The sequence below is a fragment of the Phyllobates terribilis genome, unplaced genomic scaffold (genome assembly GCF_046119375.1).
Source record: "Phyllobates terribilis strain yellow unplaced genomic scaffold, ASM4611937v1 Scaffold_106__1_contigs__length_5700502, whole genome shotgun sequence".
NCBI classification, from domain to species: Eukaryota; Metazoa; Chordata; class Amphibia; order Anura; family Dendrobatidae; genus Phyllobates; species Phyllobates terribilis.
In genome coordinates this window covers 5578430-5595032 of record NW_027362866.1, presented here as the reverse complement: position 1 = coordinate 5595032, position 16603 = coordinate 5578430, and the positions used below count along the sequence as shown (strand labels likewise).

Below are 16603 nucleotides of genomic sequence, written 5' to 3'. Positions count from 1 at the left end.
GCCTGTCAGACGACACATTTGTCCACACAGTCTCCAGCGTGTCCTGGTGAAGTCCTGTGATGTTCTCCACGTCATCCTTGGCTCTGATTAGCTTGTGGATAGTTTTGGGCTTCCACAAGTCGGGCTTGAGTCCCTCCAGTTGATGCTCCCCCACAAATCGAACGACGTCTCCGTAGAACCATGGCGTCGTCCAGTTGTAGGGGAAGGAGCTGTCCCACTTGTCCCAGCTGAGTCGCCTCCAAAGAGGAAGCAGGAAGAAGCGAGACATGGACCTGCCCGCGGAGCAATTCTTGACTTGCAAAGTCTGGCGGACACAATCACACACAAAAGAGGATCGCAGGAGGGTGGGGATATCTGGAACGCCCTTCCCACCCTTGCGAGGCTCCTTGTACATGACGGCCCGCCTGACTCTGTCCATCTTGGATCCCCAGACAAAGTGAAACACTGTCCTGGTAATGGCCCTGCACACAGTGACGTGTGGGGGCCAGGCCTGCGCCGTGTACTGCAAGACGGGCAGGACCTCATTACGCAGGACGAGTGCCTTACCCTCACAAGTGAGGTGTCTGAGGTTCCAGAGTCCGATCCGTTGCTTCACCTTGGCCAAGCGTTCTTGCCAGGACTTGAGGGCCGCTCCTTCCTTCCCGAACCAGACTCCCAGCACCTTGAGGAAATCCGGTTGAATGTTGAAGGGGAAGGGGGCGGAGGAGGCCGGCTGCCAATCCCCGAAGAGCATGGCTTCCGACTTCCTGCAGTTGACTTTGGCCCCTGAAGCCCGGCCGAACCTCTCACACGTCTGGACGAGGGCGTCGACTGAACCACGATCAGCGCAGAAGACGGTGACGTCGTCCATGTAGAGCGAGCACTTGACCTCGTGTCGTCCCGGACCCGGTGCGGTGATCCCTCTGATCTCTCCATTCTGCCGGATAGCCTCTGCGAAGAGTTCTATAACACAAACAAAAAGAAGAGGTGATAGAGGGCAGCCTTGTCTGACCCCAGAGAGGACAGGGAAGGGGTCAGTCTTCCAGCCGTTCACCAACACCGAGCTGTGGATATCAAAATACATCAGACGGACATACGAACAAAACATGTTACCCAAACCTAACCGGTGCAGAGCTCGGCCCATGAACTCGTGGGAAACCCGGTCGAAGGCCTTCTCCTGATCCAAGGAGACCAGGGCCGCGTGTGCGCGGCGGACCTTGATGTACTCGACCGTGTCCCGCACGAGAGCGAGGCTGTCTGCGATGCGACGTCCAGGGATGCCGCAGGTCTGGTCCGGGTGGATGATCCGTCCGATGACCGTCTTAAGTCGTGTCGCCATCGTCTTGGCCAGGATCTTGTAGTCCACGTTGAGCAGAGTGATGGGACGCCAATTCCTCAGGTCGCACCTCTCTCCCTTCCGCTTGTACAGGATCGTGACCATTCCTTCCCTCAAAGATGGAGGCATTCTACCCTCCACCACCATCTCCTCGTACAGGTCCAACAGGTCCGGACAGATGAGGTCTCCCAGCGCTACATAGAGCTCCGCTGGAAGACCATCACTGCCCGGGGTCCTGCCGGTCCTAAAGGATTTAGCGGCAGAGAGCAATTCGCCCACCATCAGAGGTTTGTCCAAGGCTGCCATGCCTGCAGGATCAAGATGGTTAGTGATACCTGACAGGAACTTATCAGCAGCGTCGGGGTCGGTAGTCTTGTGGGAGTAGAGTTCGCTGTAGAAGTCGCTGACGACCCTCATCACGTCCTCCTTCCCACGTCGCATGTTTCCGCTCTCGTCTCGCAGCTCATTCAGGGGCGTGTGACCGGCATGAAGTTTCCTGAAAAAGAATGAGTTACATTTCTCACCCTTCTCCAGATTCTCCACTTTGGAACGGAAGATGATTCGCTTGGACTCCTCCTCAAAGTGCCTTTTCAGGCTCTTCTTGGTCTCCTCCAGCTCCTCCCTCACGTCCCAGCCGCAGTGAAGAAGGTCCTGCAGCGACCGCAGCTCGCGCTGCAGCCCTCTGAAGTCCCTCCTCTTCTCACACGCCTGTTGTCGACCCTTGGCCTGAAAGAAACAGCGAAACTCAAGTTTAACATATTCCCACCAATCAGAGACTGTTTGGAAGCTACCCTTGTAGGACTGCCACATTGCGTAGGCTGCTCTCAGCTCCTCCACGACTTCATCCTGAGCCAGCAGAGCACAATTCAGCTTCCAGGAGCCGGGGCCGGACGGAAAACCGTCGCCGAGGACACCTTGTAAGTGAATGGCTCTGTGGTCGGAGAAGAAGCAGGAGACCATCGAGTGCCTACTCTGCCTGACTGCCCGAGAAGTGAACACAAAGTCAATCCTGGAGTGGAGTGAGCCATCGGGTCGGCTCCACGAATAGTTCGTGGAGCAACTCCCCATGGAGCCCACCACGTCCTGAAGAGAGGCCTCGGTTACCATCTCGATGAGCAGCTTGGACGTGATGTCCAACTTGGCAGATGTGCCAGAACTACGACCGTCCTCCTCGATGGGGCAGTTGAAATCCCCGGCCATCACTAAGGTCCTGGTGGTGGCAAGCTGAAGCCGCAGGGTCTGGAAAAGCTCCAAACGCTCATTCTTCAGTGGGGACGCATACACGTTGATGAACCTGACAGGTTCTCCTGCCCAGTTTCCATCTACAACAAGAGCCCTGCCGCAGATGAGCTCCTGGACGGACTCAAGCGTGAATGCGCCCCCCCTGATCAGAATTGCGACCCCCGCAGACTTGCAGTCACCCCCACCGGACCAGTAGGACGGACCGTGGGACCACTCCCTGGCCAGATGTTTGAAGGACCTAGAGGAGGGAAGGGAACATTCCTGCAACATATAAACATCACACAACTGGGAAGTAAGGAAGGCATAAATAGTCTGACGTCTGAACTTGTCCTTGATGCTCCTGACATTAATGGAAAATAAGTTAATATTAGCCATCATGTAGGGAAAAAAGAAAAAGTTAGCGCAGGCAATACACCTTAGTTACCACTCCGGTCGGGTGGTCCCTCGTCGGTGTTGACTGCTGGTGACGGGATCACCAGCAGGCCCTCTTCCTCCATCTGGTCAAGCAGCGCGGCCTCAATCTCGGCGACCACCAGTTCCTCCTCTTCTGGCTCGGCCACCAGGGTCTCAACCATGTGCTCCATCTCTTCTGGCTCAGGGAGGGTATCCTCCTTTTCGCCTACGAAATCCAGAATCTTCTTTTTGGAGGATTCAGTAGCAGGGCTGTCCTCCACCTTCCTCTTTCCCCGGGTTGGAACTGGGGAGACAAGAAGGGGAAAATCCTCCTCGGAATAGATAGCGGCGGGTGGAGGAAAGGTTAATTCCACCGCTACCATGGTCTGGGGAGGGAGAGTGGCTGCCGGGGCAGGGGAAAGGACACCTGCTGAGGAGTAGGGGAAGGAGGAAGAGGAAGTGGAATCCTCAGCAGGGGTGGCCGGGGTGGGGGGGGATTGGACGGGGGTGGCAGGGGGAGGGATCGAGAGAGGGGTGACAGAACTCTTACCCTCCTTTGACTTTTTCTTCTGCTTCGGAGCTGCTGGGACCGTCGCTGGGGCTTTGGCCACCGACTCCTTGACCGCTTTGGCCTTGGTCGTCTCGGCCTTGGCCGCTGGGGCCTTGGTCGTCGCGTCCTTGACCTTCACAGGCCTGGTCGTCGGGGCCTTGTCCTCCGTAGCTGGGGTCGTCGCAACCACCGATGCCCAGGATCTCTCACGCCTGGGGCAATCCTTGTACAGATGAGCCGCCAGCCCACACAGGTTGCAGGACGTCTTCTTCGGGCAGTCCTTCGAGCTGTGTCCCGTCACTCGACAAATCCTGCAGGCATCCTCCTTGCAGTCCTTCATCTCGTGGCCGTTCTTGCCGCATCTCCTGCAGTTCCGCGGCATGTCCGGGTAATAGATGAGGCCGTAGGAGTTGCCCAGGGAGAATGTCGGGGGCAGGTGCCGAAGTCCGTCTGAGTATGCCAGGTCCCTGTGAAGTCTAACGGTCACCGACCACTTACCTGTCCAGAAGCCGAGTCCATTCAGGATGTGAGAGGGTTCCTTCACAACCAAACAGAAGCGTCTCAGGAAGGTACAGATGTCTTGGCCTGGGGTGTGCGGGTTGCGCATGGAGACCGTGATCCTCCTTTCATCCCTCTGGATAGGGCAGCTACCTGTAAAGGCAGAGAAAGAATTATCCGGTCCTTTTGCGCTTACCATTTCCCAGAACCTCCTGCAGGTGTTCACAGTGGCGAAGGTGACGAAGAAGATCCCCGTCAAGAAGGTCTGGATGCTGAGGGTGTCCGACCTGGAGAAGCCTCGATCCAGCAGCATCTTCTGGCAGAACACGTCCGAGGACATGTCCGGCACACTCCCATCCACTTCCTTCAGCTTCAGGGCCACCGTCTGCCGCATCCATGGCTCCAGGGCTGGAGCTTCGTGGCGGGGCTTCTGGGGTCCCTTCTGCTGGCCAGTCGTGGAGGCAGAGTCCTTGGGGTCAGAATCGGCTCCTGGCTGGGCCCTCCTGGCTGTCCCCAGCTCCAGGCTCTTCTTTTCGGCCTTCCTCGCAGCGCTTGCCATGGCTTTCCTCCTGCAGTTACTTCTTGGAGCTGGATCTGGAACTCTTCCCGGAATGGGTGGAGCTATGCAGATTCTTCTCCCGTCGTGTTCTGGACAAATTCCCCGAAAGGTCTTTGTCTCGATGATTTTCTTCCTCGAAGATTCCACAGGACAGCCCGATTCTTCTCCGAGTCTTCGTCTTCTTCTGGATTCTTTAGAGCTTCTTCCTCCCACCGATATCCGCCTTCGTTCTCTGATGTCAGCTGGGCTCCGAAGCTCTTCTCCTTCCGAGTTCGATCGCTCTCGTCAAGTGTAGATCGTAGCTCTTGTGTTCTTAAAAGAACAGATACTACACTTGATCTTAGCCAAAAGGCCGAGAAGCGATGATAAGAACAGATACTACACTTGATCTTAGCCAAAAGGCCGAGAAGCGATAACCAGAAATGGTTTCAAACTACGGAGCCACCCAAGGATCCTGAAAAGTCCATTTGTGGAGATGAGCTCCTGGACTCCCGTTAAGAAGACATGTTGTCAACCTCTAGATCCCTTACATGCCTGCCCTTTTCGGCTTGCTGCTGCTGCAATCCACGCGTTTTAGATCTGCATAACTCCACCTCTTTAAACACAGCACCTTCACCCCCTGCTGTTCCCACCCGCCTCAACACCGTTGGAAGGGAGGAGAACCAATTAAGGCGGGGGGTGGGGTGGAACGAGCAGCTGTCTACCCTTACCAGGAGGGCTCCTGATTACATACCTCTCCTGCTGCTGCTGCTGCTGGCTGTCCAGCAGCAGACTGAAGGTGGCTGCTGCTGTGCACAGGTATATAAAGGCTCAGAGCCTATTATGACACGCGCAGCCAGCGTTCCATTGCCACATTCCATCTACTGCAGGCAGGATACCTGGCTGGCTGAATGTCGCTGAGAAGCTCACAGAGACCGCCATAAGCAACAGTTTAACAGAATGCCACAGACTAATCAACCAAACTTTTTGGGTTGGGTTCTCTTTTATAGTCTGCAGGCATTAAATGAAAGAAGTCAGTGTTCCAGCAGAGGGAGACAACGTTTCAGAAAAGGCATTGTAGCAAACCAAAAAAGAAATTTTAAGCGCAGCAGAGTAACCAGCGCACATACCTGTTAGCTCAGGTGAGTTTAAAAGGCTGCTGTTGATAACAAGGGCATTTGCTAAATAGATGGTGTGTGTGCAACAATATACTGAAAGGTCAATTATATTGTGCAGCTTATCTCACCACCTGTAGTTATTTAGGTGAAAGCTCCAAAATGCTTGCCTAATATGTCTGTTTATCCAAAAGGAAGTAAAAAGGGAGAGCTAGAAAGATAGCATTGCATCACATTACATGGCAATGCAATGCACAGTTGCTGAAGTTGAACCAAAATGAGCTTGTAATCTGGCTTCTGCAACTTTGAACATGAAAAATCCAATGAGGAGAAGAAAAGCAAAGCCAAAGAGTCCATCCCAAAATCCGACAAACAAGCAAAATGAACAAAAAACATTGAATTCAATTCTTTCTGATTTTAGAAACTGCATTAAAGAAGGGGTGCACCGGTCCTGGAGATACTGCAATACCAGGTCAATGCGTGGAGTGGACAGAGCAAGCTCTTTTTCCATCTCCCTGTTCTAAAAATCCATTTAATATATGGTCCCCAGATAGGGGACGTATCAGATATTAAACTGATAAGAACAGATTTTTTTTTTTTTTTTTTCTTTTCCAAACACTCAGAAATTAAGTTTTATAATCTTAAATCATATATCACTAAACTCAAGATTTTAGTTCCATCATCGTGTTTAGATATTATATTTATATTTTTTCATTTGAATTAATATATATAAAGTTAAACATAACAATTCCTTTACAGTTTCAACAGTTTCCAAACAAATCACAACTGACATTACTTCACCCGGTTTCCCAAACTAAATATCCCCTTTTTCCCTTTTACTTTCCTCCCAACAAAACCCCTTAACTTCTTTTCTTCCTCCTCATGCTCTAACCGCATCTGTTCCCAATCATACTCTTCCTCATCATCTCTGAAAGTCACCACCTTCTCCAAAACTTTACCCTTTTCCTCTTTTACTTCTTTCTTTTCACCAGATACTTTCCTTGATCCACAATTTTCCTGTACCGTTACCTTTTTCTTCACCTTTAAACTTTCAACTTCTTTTCCCTGCTTATTCTCCTCTATAATTATCGCATCAACTTCCTTCTTCATTTTATCACCAATATCTTCCTTTTGTCCTCCAAAGTTCTTTTCAAAAGTTCCTTTGCTGCTTTCCATGTAACAATACCCAGAACTCCCGTTTACCATAATCCTCCCATTATGCAAATTTTCTTCTCCTGTTGTCCACACCAAAAAACGTCTCTTTCCGTTCCAAATACCAACTTTGTTCCTGTATAATTTCTGAAACTTTACCATCTTACATTTAGATTCCAAAAAAACCATTATCTCCTCTATTTCCACAAACGGATTGTCCATGTAAATTATCACACTCTTCGGTTTCCCCATGAATGATGCACTTACTCCAATTTTCCCAGAATCCTCTTCACTCCAGCATTTGAAAAAATGAATGCACTTTTCCTCAGAAACTAGAGTCACATCACAAACTTTACCTTGCTTTATTTCTTGCATACAGTAGATATCCTTCTCCAAAACTTCATGTTTCCTCAAAATTTCCAGAATCCATTTTTCTTCCAAAAAAGTTTCTTCCGTCTCCCGTTTCACAAAAAAACGTAAGCATCTCTTCTTTTTCCAAAACTCCATCTCAACAATCCGTTTTCGTTCCGTTTTTCCTTTTAATCCTCCAAATGTTGCCACCACAGCTATGTGTGGCGACAGTTGCCCCCCACAGCTATGTGTGGTGACAAGGTGATCGCCTCTCGTTGCCCAGGGACTAATCCGACTCCCTAATAGCAGCAGGGGGGTTTAGCTCCACCGATGAGTGTAGCGATCCCCCCAGGCCAAGGAGCCGGGTACCCCAAGCACCTCCCAGTCAAGACCAAGGCAGCAACCGCTAGATCACTGCACTTGATCTTAGCCAAAAGGCCGAGAAGCGATAACCAGAATTGGTTTCAAACTACGGAGCCACCCAAGGATCCTGAAAAGTCCATTTGTGGAGATGAGCTCCTGGACTCCCGTTAAGAAGACATGTTGTCAACCTCTAGATCCCTTACATGCCTGCACTTTTCGGCTTGCTGCTGCTGCAATCCACGCGTTTTAGATCTGCATAACTCCACCTCTTTAAACACAGCACCTTCACCCCCTGCTGTTCCCACCCGCCTCAACACCGTTGGAAGGGAGGAGAACCAATTAAGGCGGGGGGTGGGGTGGAACGAGCAGCTGTCTACCCTTAGCAGGAGGGCTCCTGATTACATACCTCTCCTGCTGCTGCTGCTGCTGGCTGTCCAGCAGCAGACTGAAGGTGGCTGCTGCTGTGCACAGGTATATAAAGGCTCAGAGCCTATTATGACACGTGCAGCCAGCGTTCCATTGCCACATTCCATCTACTGCAGGCAGGATACCTGGCTGGCTGAATGTCGCTGAGAAGCTCACAGAGACCGCCATAAGCAACAGTTTAACAGAATGCCACAGACTAATCAACCAAACTTTTTGGGTTGGGTTCTCTTTTATAGTCTGCAGGCATTAAATGAAAGAAGTCAGTGTTCCAGCAGAGGGAGACAACGTTTCAGAAAAGGCATTGTAGCAAACCAAAAAAGAAATTTTAAGCGCAGCAGAGTAACCAGCGCACATACCTGTTAGCTCAGGTGAGTTTAAAAGGCTGCTGTTGATAACAAGGGCATTTGCTAAATAGATGGTGTGTGTGCAACAATATACTGAAAGGTCAATTATATTGTGCAGCTTATCTCACCACCTGTAGTTATTTAGGTGAAAGCTCCAAAATGCTTGCCTAATATGTCTGTTTATCCAAAAGGAAGTAAAAAGGGAGAGCTAGAAAGATAGCATTGCATCACATTACATGGCAATGCAATGCACAGTTGCTGAAGTTGAACCAAAATGAGCTTGTAATCTGGCTTCTGCAACTTTGAACATGAAAAATCCAATGAGGAGAAGAAAAGCAAAGCCAAAGAGTCCATCCCAAAATCCGACAAACAAGCAAAATGAACAAAAAACATTGAATTCAATTCTTTCTGATTTTAGAAACTGCATTAAAGAAGGGGTGCACCGGTCCTGGAGATACTGCAATACCAGGTCAATGCGTGGAGTGGACAGAGCAAGCTCTTTTTCCATCTCCCTGTTCTAAAAATCCATTTAATATATGGTCCCCAGATAGGGGACGTATCAGATATTAAACTGATAAGAACAGATTTTTTTTTTTTTTTTTTTTTCCAAACACTCAGAAATTAAGTTTTATAATCTTAAATCATATATCACTAAACTCAAGATTTTAGTTCCATCATCGTGTTTAGATATTATATTTATATTTTTTCATTTGAATTAATATATATAAAGTTAAACATAACAATTCCTTTACAGTTTCAACAGTTTCCAAACAAATCACAACTGACATTACTTCACCCGGTTTCCCAAACTAAATATCCCCTTTTTCCCTTTTACTTTCCTCCCAACAAAACCCCTTAACTTCTTTTCTTCCTCCTCATGCTCTAACCGCATCTGTTCCCAATCATACTCTTCCTCATCATCTCTGAAAGTCACCACCTTCTCCAAAACTTTACCCTTTTCCTCTTTTACTTCTTTCTTTTCACCAGATACTTTCCTTGATCCACAATTTTCCTGTACCGTTACCTTTTTCTTCACCTTTAAACTTTCAACTTCTTTTCCCTGCTTATTCTCCTCTATAATTATCGCATCAACTTCCTTCTTCATTTTATCACCAATATCTTCCTTTTGTCCTCCAAAGTTCTTTTCAAAAGTTCCTTTGCTGCTTTCCATGTAACAATACCCAGAACTCCCGTTTACCATAATCCTCCCATTATGCAAATTTTCTTCTCCTGTTGTCCACACCAAAAAACGTCTCTTTCCGTTCCAAATACCAACTTTGTTCCTGTATAATTTCTGAAACTTTACCATCTTACATTTAGATTCCAAAAAAACCATTATCTCCTCTATTTCCACAAACGGATTGTCCATGTAAATTATCACACTCTTCGGTTTCCCCATGAATGATGCACTTACTCCAATTTTCCCAGAATCCTCTTCACTCCAGCATTTGAAAAAATGAATGCACTTTTCCTCAGAAACTAGAGTCACATCACAAACTTTACCTTGCTTTATTTCTTGCATACAGTAGATATCCTTCTCCAAAACTTCATGTTTCCTCAAAATTTCCAGAATCCATTTTTCTTCCAAAAAAGTTTCTTCCGTCTCCCGTTTCACAAAAAAACGTAAGCATCTCTTCTTTTTCCAAAACTCCATCTCAACAATCCGTTTTCGTTCCGTTTTTCCTTTTAATCCTCCAAATGTTGCCACCACAGCTATGTGTGGCGACAGTTGCCCCCCACAGCTATGTGTGGTGACAAGGTGATCGCCTCTCGTTGCCCAGGGACTAATCCGACTCCCTAATAGCAGCAGGGGGGTTTAGCTCCACCGATGAGTGTAGCGATCCCCCCAGGCCAAGGAGCCGGGTACCCCAAGCACCTCCCAGTCAAGACCAAGGCAGCAACCGCTAGATCACTGCACTTGATCTTAGCCAAAAGGCCGAGAAGCGATAACCAGAATTGGTTTCAAACTACGGAGCCACCCAAGGATCCTGAAAAGTCCATTTGTGGAGATGAGCTCCTGGACTCCCGTTAAGAAGACATGTTGTCAACCTCTAGATCCCTTACATGCCTGCACTTTTCGGCTTGCTGCTGCTGCAATCCACACGTTTTAGATCTGCATAACTCCACCTCTTTAAACACAGCACCTTCACCCCCTGCTGTTCCCACCCGCCTCAACACCGTTGGAAGGGAGGAGAACCAATTAAGGCGGGGGGTGGGGTGGAACGAGCAGCTGTCTACCCTTAGCAGGAGGGCTCCTGATTACATACCTCTCCTGCTGCTGCTGCTGCTGGCTGTCCAGCAGCAGACTGAAGGTGGCTGCTGCTGTGCACAGGTATATAAAGGCTCAGAGCCTATTATGACACGCGCAGCCAGCGTTCCATTGCCACATTCCATCTACTGCAGGCAGGATACCTGGCTGGCTGAATGTCGCTGAGAAGCTCACAGAGACCGCCATAAGCAACAGTTTAACAGAATGCCACAGACTAATCAACCAAACTTTTTGGGTTGGGTTCTCTTTTATAGTCTGCAGGCATTAAATGAAAGAAGTCAGTGTTCCAGCAGAGGGAGACAACGTTTCAGAAAAGGCATTGTAGCAAACCAAAAAAGAAATTTTAAGCGCAGCAGAGTAACCAGCGCACATACCTGTTAGCTCAGGTGAGTTTAAAAGGCTGCTGTTGATAACAAGGGCATTTGCTAAATAGATGGTGTGTGTGCAACAATATACTGAAAGGTCAATTATATTGTGCAGCTTATCTCACCACCTGTAGTTATTTAGGTGAAAGCTCCAAAATGCTTGCCTAATATGTCTGTTTATCCAAAAGGAAGTAAAAAGGGAGAGCTAGAAAGATAGCATTGCATCACATTACATGGCAATGCAATGCACAGTTGCTGAAGTTGAACCAAAATGAGCTTGTAATCTGGCTTCTGCAACTTTGAACATGAAAAATCCAATGAGGAGAAGAAAAGCAAAGCCAAAGAGTCCATCCCAAAATCCGACAAACAAGCAAAATGAACAAAAAACATTGAATTCAATTCTTTCTGATTTTAGAAACTGCATTAAAGAAGGGGTGCACCGGTCCTGGAGATACTGCAATACCAGGTCAATGCGTGGAGTGGACAGAGCAAGCTCTTTTTCCATCTCCCTGTTCTAAAAATCCATTTAATATATGGTCCCCAGATAGGGGACGTATCAGATATTAAACTGATAAGAACAGATTTTTTTTTTTTTTTTTTTTTTAACCAAATCAGATAGGCCGGAGCATAAGCTCAATCAAATCGACTTACAAAAGCCTTTCATTGACACTTAGCCTTTCATCACACTTGGTATATAATCAAAAATAAAACCAAACCTTATCATCAGGTACATTATACACTACTAATTAAACTTTACCAAAAACCTCCACTTTTTAAACTTCCAGATCCCTTCAGCATCTATAATACTTCCACGTTCCTGATCCCAGAGGTATATTACATACATACGTGACAGAATCAATCTCAAACATTCATTAACTGACATTTTCTTCCTTTTAAAAACTAACAAATTCCTCGCATCCCACAAACTTTCAATTACACACACCACCAACAACCATAAAATCCTATCCTTAATTCTACTACATGCACCCATCCCAAACATAGCAAGTTTCCAATTAACATACTTTACACCCACCAATTCCTTGCAAAGTCCCCCTATACCCTTCCATACATCATATGCAAAATCACAATCCCATACCATATGTCTAACATGCTCTCTCAAACCACATCCATCCCTCGGGCATACCTCAGATTTAACTAAATCCCTCTTCTTTTGCACATCTCTAACAGGCAAAATGTCATGCAATATCATCCAAGCGATATCTCTCTGTCTGTTAGTCACACCATCTATACTTAATTTTCTCCACATCTCGGTTACTTCCTCCCCTCTCAACCCATTGATATTACATACCACCTCACGCTCACGCACCATCCTAATGACTTTCTTCTTTTGCCTAAAATCACTCATGTTAACGGACAACAAATCATACTTCCTTACAAATTTCTCAACACAACCATACCATACAGGACACTTAAAAGCAACAGGCACTCTAGCATCCCTTTTGACCCACTTTAAGCCATAAAGCATCCATCCAGCCGAATACTTCATCATATAAGCACACTTATTACTTTTCCCTAGAACCACCACCACCATTTTCACGTAACTAATCCCTAAAAAGAAATCAATATTTGGAAAATCCAAACCACCATTTACACATAACTTATAGACATATTCCCGTTTCAATTTCTCCATGCGACTTCCCCAAAGAAAATTAAAGATGAATTTCTCAGTTTTCCTAATTTTCTTAAAAGCAGCAGGATATACATTCGCAACAAACAACAAAATAGGCAAAATAACCGCCTTAATAATCAGAACTTTCCCAGTCAGAGTTAGTTCTCTCATTCGCCAAAAATTCAACTTGCGCACCACTCTCACCCCACAATCTTCCCAACTCTCATTTCCTTTCAAATCATCATTAAACTTAATCCCAAGCACCTTTATTGCACCATCCTCACACCTCACACCATCCATCCGTACATTCCTCTCACCAAAACATTTAAAGGAACTCTTAGTCCAATTGACCTTAAAAGCTGAGACACTACAAAACAAACTTAATATCAACCTTGCCCTACTCATCGCAGCCATATTCCCACTCACAATCACTACATCATCCATGTAACCTAGAATTCTCACATCCTTTCCATTACTCCCAGGAATCATCACACCTCTCATAACCTTATCCTTCCTAACCATACACATCAACACTTCAATCACACTAATAAACAAAAAAGGGGACATAGGGCACCCCTGACGCACTCCTGATTTAATTCTCACTTTCTCACTCAACCACCCATTCACCAAAAATTCACTTGAAACATTACAATACAAACTCCTAACACAGTTTACAAAATTCCTGGAATAACCCATCTTAGACAAAACCTTAAACATAAAGCTATGTGACACACGGTCAAAAGCTTTTTCAAAATCAACCGAAAACAACAAACATTTCTGCTTACGACTCATACAATCCCCAATCACATCACGCAACAACACCAAATTTTCAGTCATACTTCTCCCAGGCACTGCACACACTTGATCTTCATCCACCACACCGCCAATCACTTCCCGCATCCGGCTAGCCAACAATTTACTAAACACCTTATAGTCTGCATTCAAAAGGGTGATTGGCCTCCAATTCCCCAAATCCTTTTTATCACCTTTCTTATGAACCAAAACCACCACCCCATCTCTCATAGATTCACTCAACATATTCTCCGTGAACATATACTGGCACACCTCCAATAAGTCATTTCCCATCGTGTCCCATTCCTTAACATATAACTCCACGGGCAGTCCATCCTTCCCAGGTGTTTTATTCTTACTCGCAGACATCACCACTTTTTTAACTTCATCCAACACAATTACATCATCCAATATTTCACGTTCATCCTCACCCAAACAACCTTCTAAACACCCCAAAGCATCAGTCAACATCCTATCATCAACCCATTTTTCCCCATACAACTCCTTATAAAACAACACCACCTCCTGCATCACATCCTTCCCACTCACACACACCCCATCGCCATTCACCACCTCATCCATATCTACTTTCTTCCCAAAAACTTTTTTGAAAAAAAACCTTGTGCATTTCTCATTTTTCTCCAAATGTTCAATCTTAGAACGGTAAATAATTTCTTTCCCTTTACCCTCAATATATTTCTTAATCTCTTCTTTCACTTGACACATCAAAACATCCACATCCACTCCAATCATCCTTAACTTCCTCAGCCACTCCAGTCTAGAGCTTAAATCATTAAATTTTGCTCTATTCATTGCTGATTCCCTCCTGCCCCTTTTTCTAAAGAAAAAACCAATCTCACTCTTCATCCAGTCCCACCACTCAAGCACATTCCTGAAATCACTTTTTTTATCCCTCCACCTAACATACATTCGCCTAAAATCACGCATGATCCTATTATCTTCCAGCAAACACACATTAAGTTTCCACACGCCACCACCATATACAAAGGAAATCTTACCTTCTAGACGTGCCCTCAAACACACATGGTCAGAGAAGGGAACATCTTCCTGCTGGAAATTCCTACAAATAACATTTTGTGAAGAAAAGAAGATACGGTCTATTCTAGACTCTATGCCTCCCCTGTCGGCCTTATAGGTCGCAGGAGGTGGATTACCTAAAAAAACTTCCGCAGCATCCTGTAAGGAAAAATCCGCCACAAGACTCTTGAGTCTTTTACCTGTAACATCCATCTTATCCCCCTCCGTCACACAATTGAAATCTCCAACAAAAATTATTGGCATTTTGCCAGATAAAAAAAAACATAATTTCTCAAAAATTTCCAGCCTCTCCCCTTTATCTATTGGTGCATACATATTTACCACCCTAACCCTCCACCCCCTACAATTTAACTCACATATTACACACCTCCCCGCCTCCACCACCATGTAACTTTCTATCTTAACACTATAACCCTTCACCAAAACACCTACCCCACAATTTTTATTACATACAGAACCAGACCACACACTTTGACCTAAAGGCCATGCATTTTCACTTAAGGGATCGGAGATCCCACACTCCTGGACACAGTATACGTCCGCATCCAAGTTGCTCAAGTAGTCCAAAATTGCCACTCTTCTCGACTCAGATTTAATCAGCCTAACATTTAGCGACAAGATGCTGAGAGCAACTTGGGCACCCATCTATTAATTTGATGTGGCAGGTCACGACAACATGCCCACCTGTACATCATCCTAACCCTTCTGGGGGTAGGACGCTGGACGTGCAGATATCGTAGTTTGTGCCTTCCCCCAAAAAAGACACATCTTGGGGATCGGATGCAGTAGGGTACACCCGGGCTGGACTCACACTGCAGTCACTTAAAGGGGAAAAGGATGGTTAAGTTTTCTTCTTTTTCTTCACTGAAGCGCCTCCATCTTCATCTGAACTATAATCCCGCCGCTGGGGGTCAAAGTCCCCCTGACCTCCCTCCTCCTCAAGGTCAGAAACGACATCGCTCCAGGCCACATGCGGTGTTCTGGTCAGATCAGACTCCTCTTCCCCCTGCAATGTAACCATCATGTCTGGAATTTCAGCCTCCAGATCCTCCACCGGGGCCACTTCCATGCCTATACGATCATCAGTTATCGTCTCAGACTCACTGACATCTGAAGCCACAGACGCGGCCCTCTGCACCGGTGGCTCAGGTGCCAGCTCCATATTTCCTCTTACATTCACACGAACCAGTTCTGGAAAAGCAACCCGAGCCTCCTCCTCATCCAGGAAAGCCAGAGTAGATATCGGAGCAGTCGGAGTTGGAGCAGTCGGAGTTGTAGCTGTGGGTGCAGGAGATTCATTTCTTCTCCTTCCCCTTCCCGCTGCCCCCGCATATGAACCAGGATGGAATATACAGTCTCTGAAGGCATGCCCCTTCTCTCCGCAGAGATTACAGACTATTTCATTTTTGCAATTATTGGAAGAATGACCCACCTCATTGCACTTCCTGCAAATAATCTGTCTGATGTCGCATGCTTCCTGAGTATGGCCATACCTCCTACAATGACGACAAAACCTGGGCGCATTGGGGAAGAACAGGTAACCCCGCTCACTCCCAATGGAAAAATTTGATGGAGGATAATGTATACCCCCTGGTTCATCAGGACTTTCCCGGAACTTGACCATGAAACGATATTTACCGGTCCATAGTTCCTCCTCATTCATGACTTTTACTGCCACCTTGGTAATATAGCAGTGCCTATTTAGAAAGGCATAAATCAAAGCCAAGTCCACATGTGGGTTGTACATGAAAACAGTCAGAGGTATCTCTTTGGAGCAATACAAGATGACAAAAGTCAGCCCATCCAAATATTGATTGTCCAGATTCTTTTTCAAACAATCATAGAAATTGTTGCAAACAGCCATAGAAGTAAATACAAGATTATACTTGCTTTTGAATTGCTGGAGGCACAAGATTTCTTCCTTCTTCACTTCAAGGAGTCCAAACAAAATCTCCTTCACCACGAAGCTGAGGGTAAAGATTCCTTCTTTGCCTTCTTCCACATCAATCTGGATTCCAAACTTCAATCGAGCCTCACCGGGCCCAGCGTATCGAATGCGTCCCATTATCGCTAGTCGTGTCTACTGGCCAACTCCTTATAGCAGCAAGTGGCTTAAGCCATAAAATGGCGATGCCACAGGGCCAAGAGTTAACGCACAGACAGCCAAATGACTAGACCCATTACAGATCTGAGCCAAAAGG

At 46.5% G+C, this 16603-nt stretch overlaps 3 non-coding genes and 1 pseudogene across 3 annotated transcripts; all 4 read right to left on the bottom strand.

The window, feature by feature from the left end:
• Positions 1-4847: 4847 nt before the first annotated feature.
• Positions 4848-4971, bottom strand: LOC141198811 (U2 spliceosomal RNA; annotated as a pseudogene).
• A 1115-nt stretch (positions 4972-6086) lies between these two features.
• On the bottom strand, positions 6087-6281 carry LOC141198793 (U2 spliceosomal RNA). Its single transcript, XR_012270578.1, has one exon. It is a non-coding gene; the product is annotated as a U2 spliceosomal RNA (small nuclear RNA).
• Positions 6282-8719: 2438 nt separating this feature from the next.
• On the bottom strand, positions 8720-8912 carry LOC141198788 (U2 spliceosomal RNA). Its single transcript, XR_012270575.1, has one exon. It is a non-coding gene; the product is annotated as a U2 spliceosomal RNA (small nuclear RNA).
• A 2438-nt stretch (positions 8913-11350) lies between these two features.
• On the bottom strand, positions 11351-11538 carry LOC141198785 (U2 spliceosomal RNA). Its single transcript, XR_012270573.1, has one exon. It is a non-coding gene; the product is annotated as a U2 spliceosomal RNA (small nuclear RNA).
• Positions 11539-16603: the final 5065 nt, after the last annotated feature.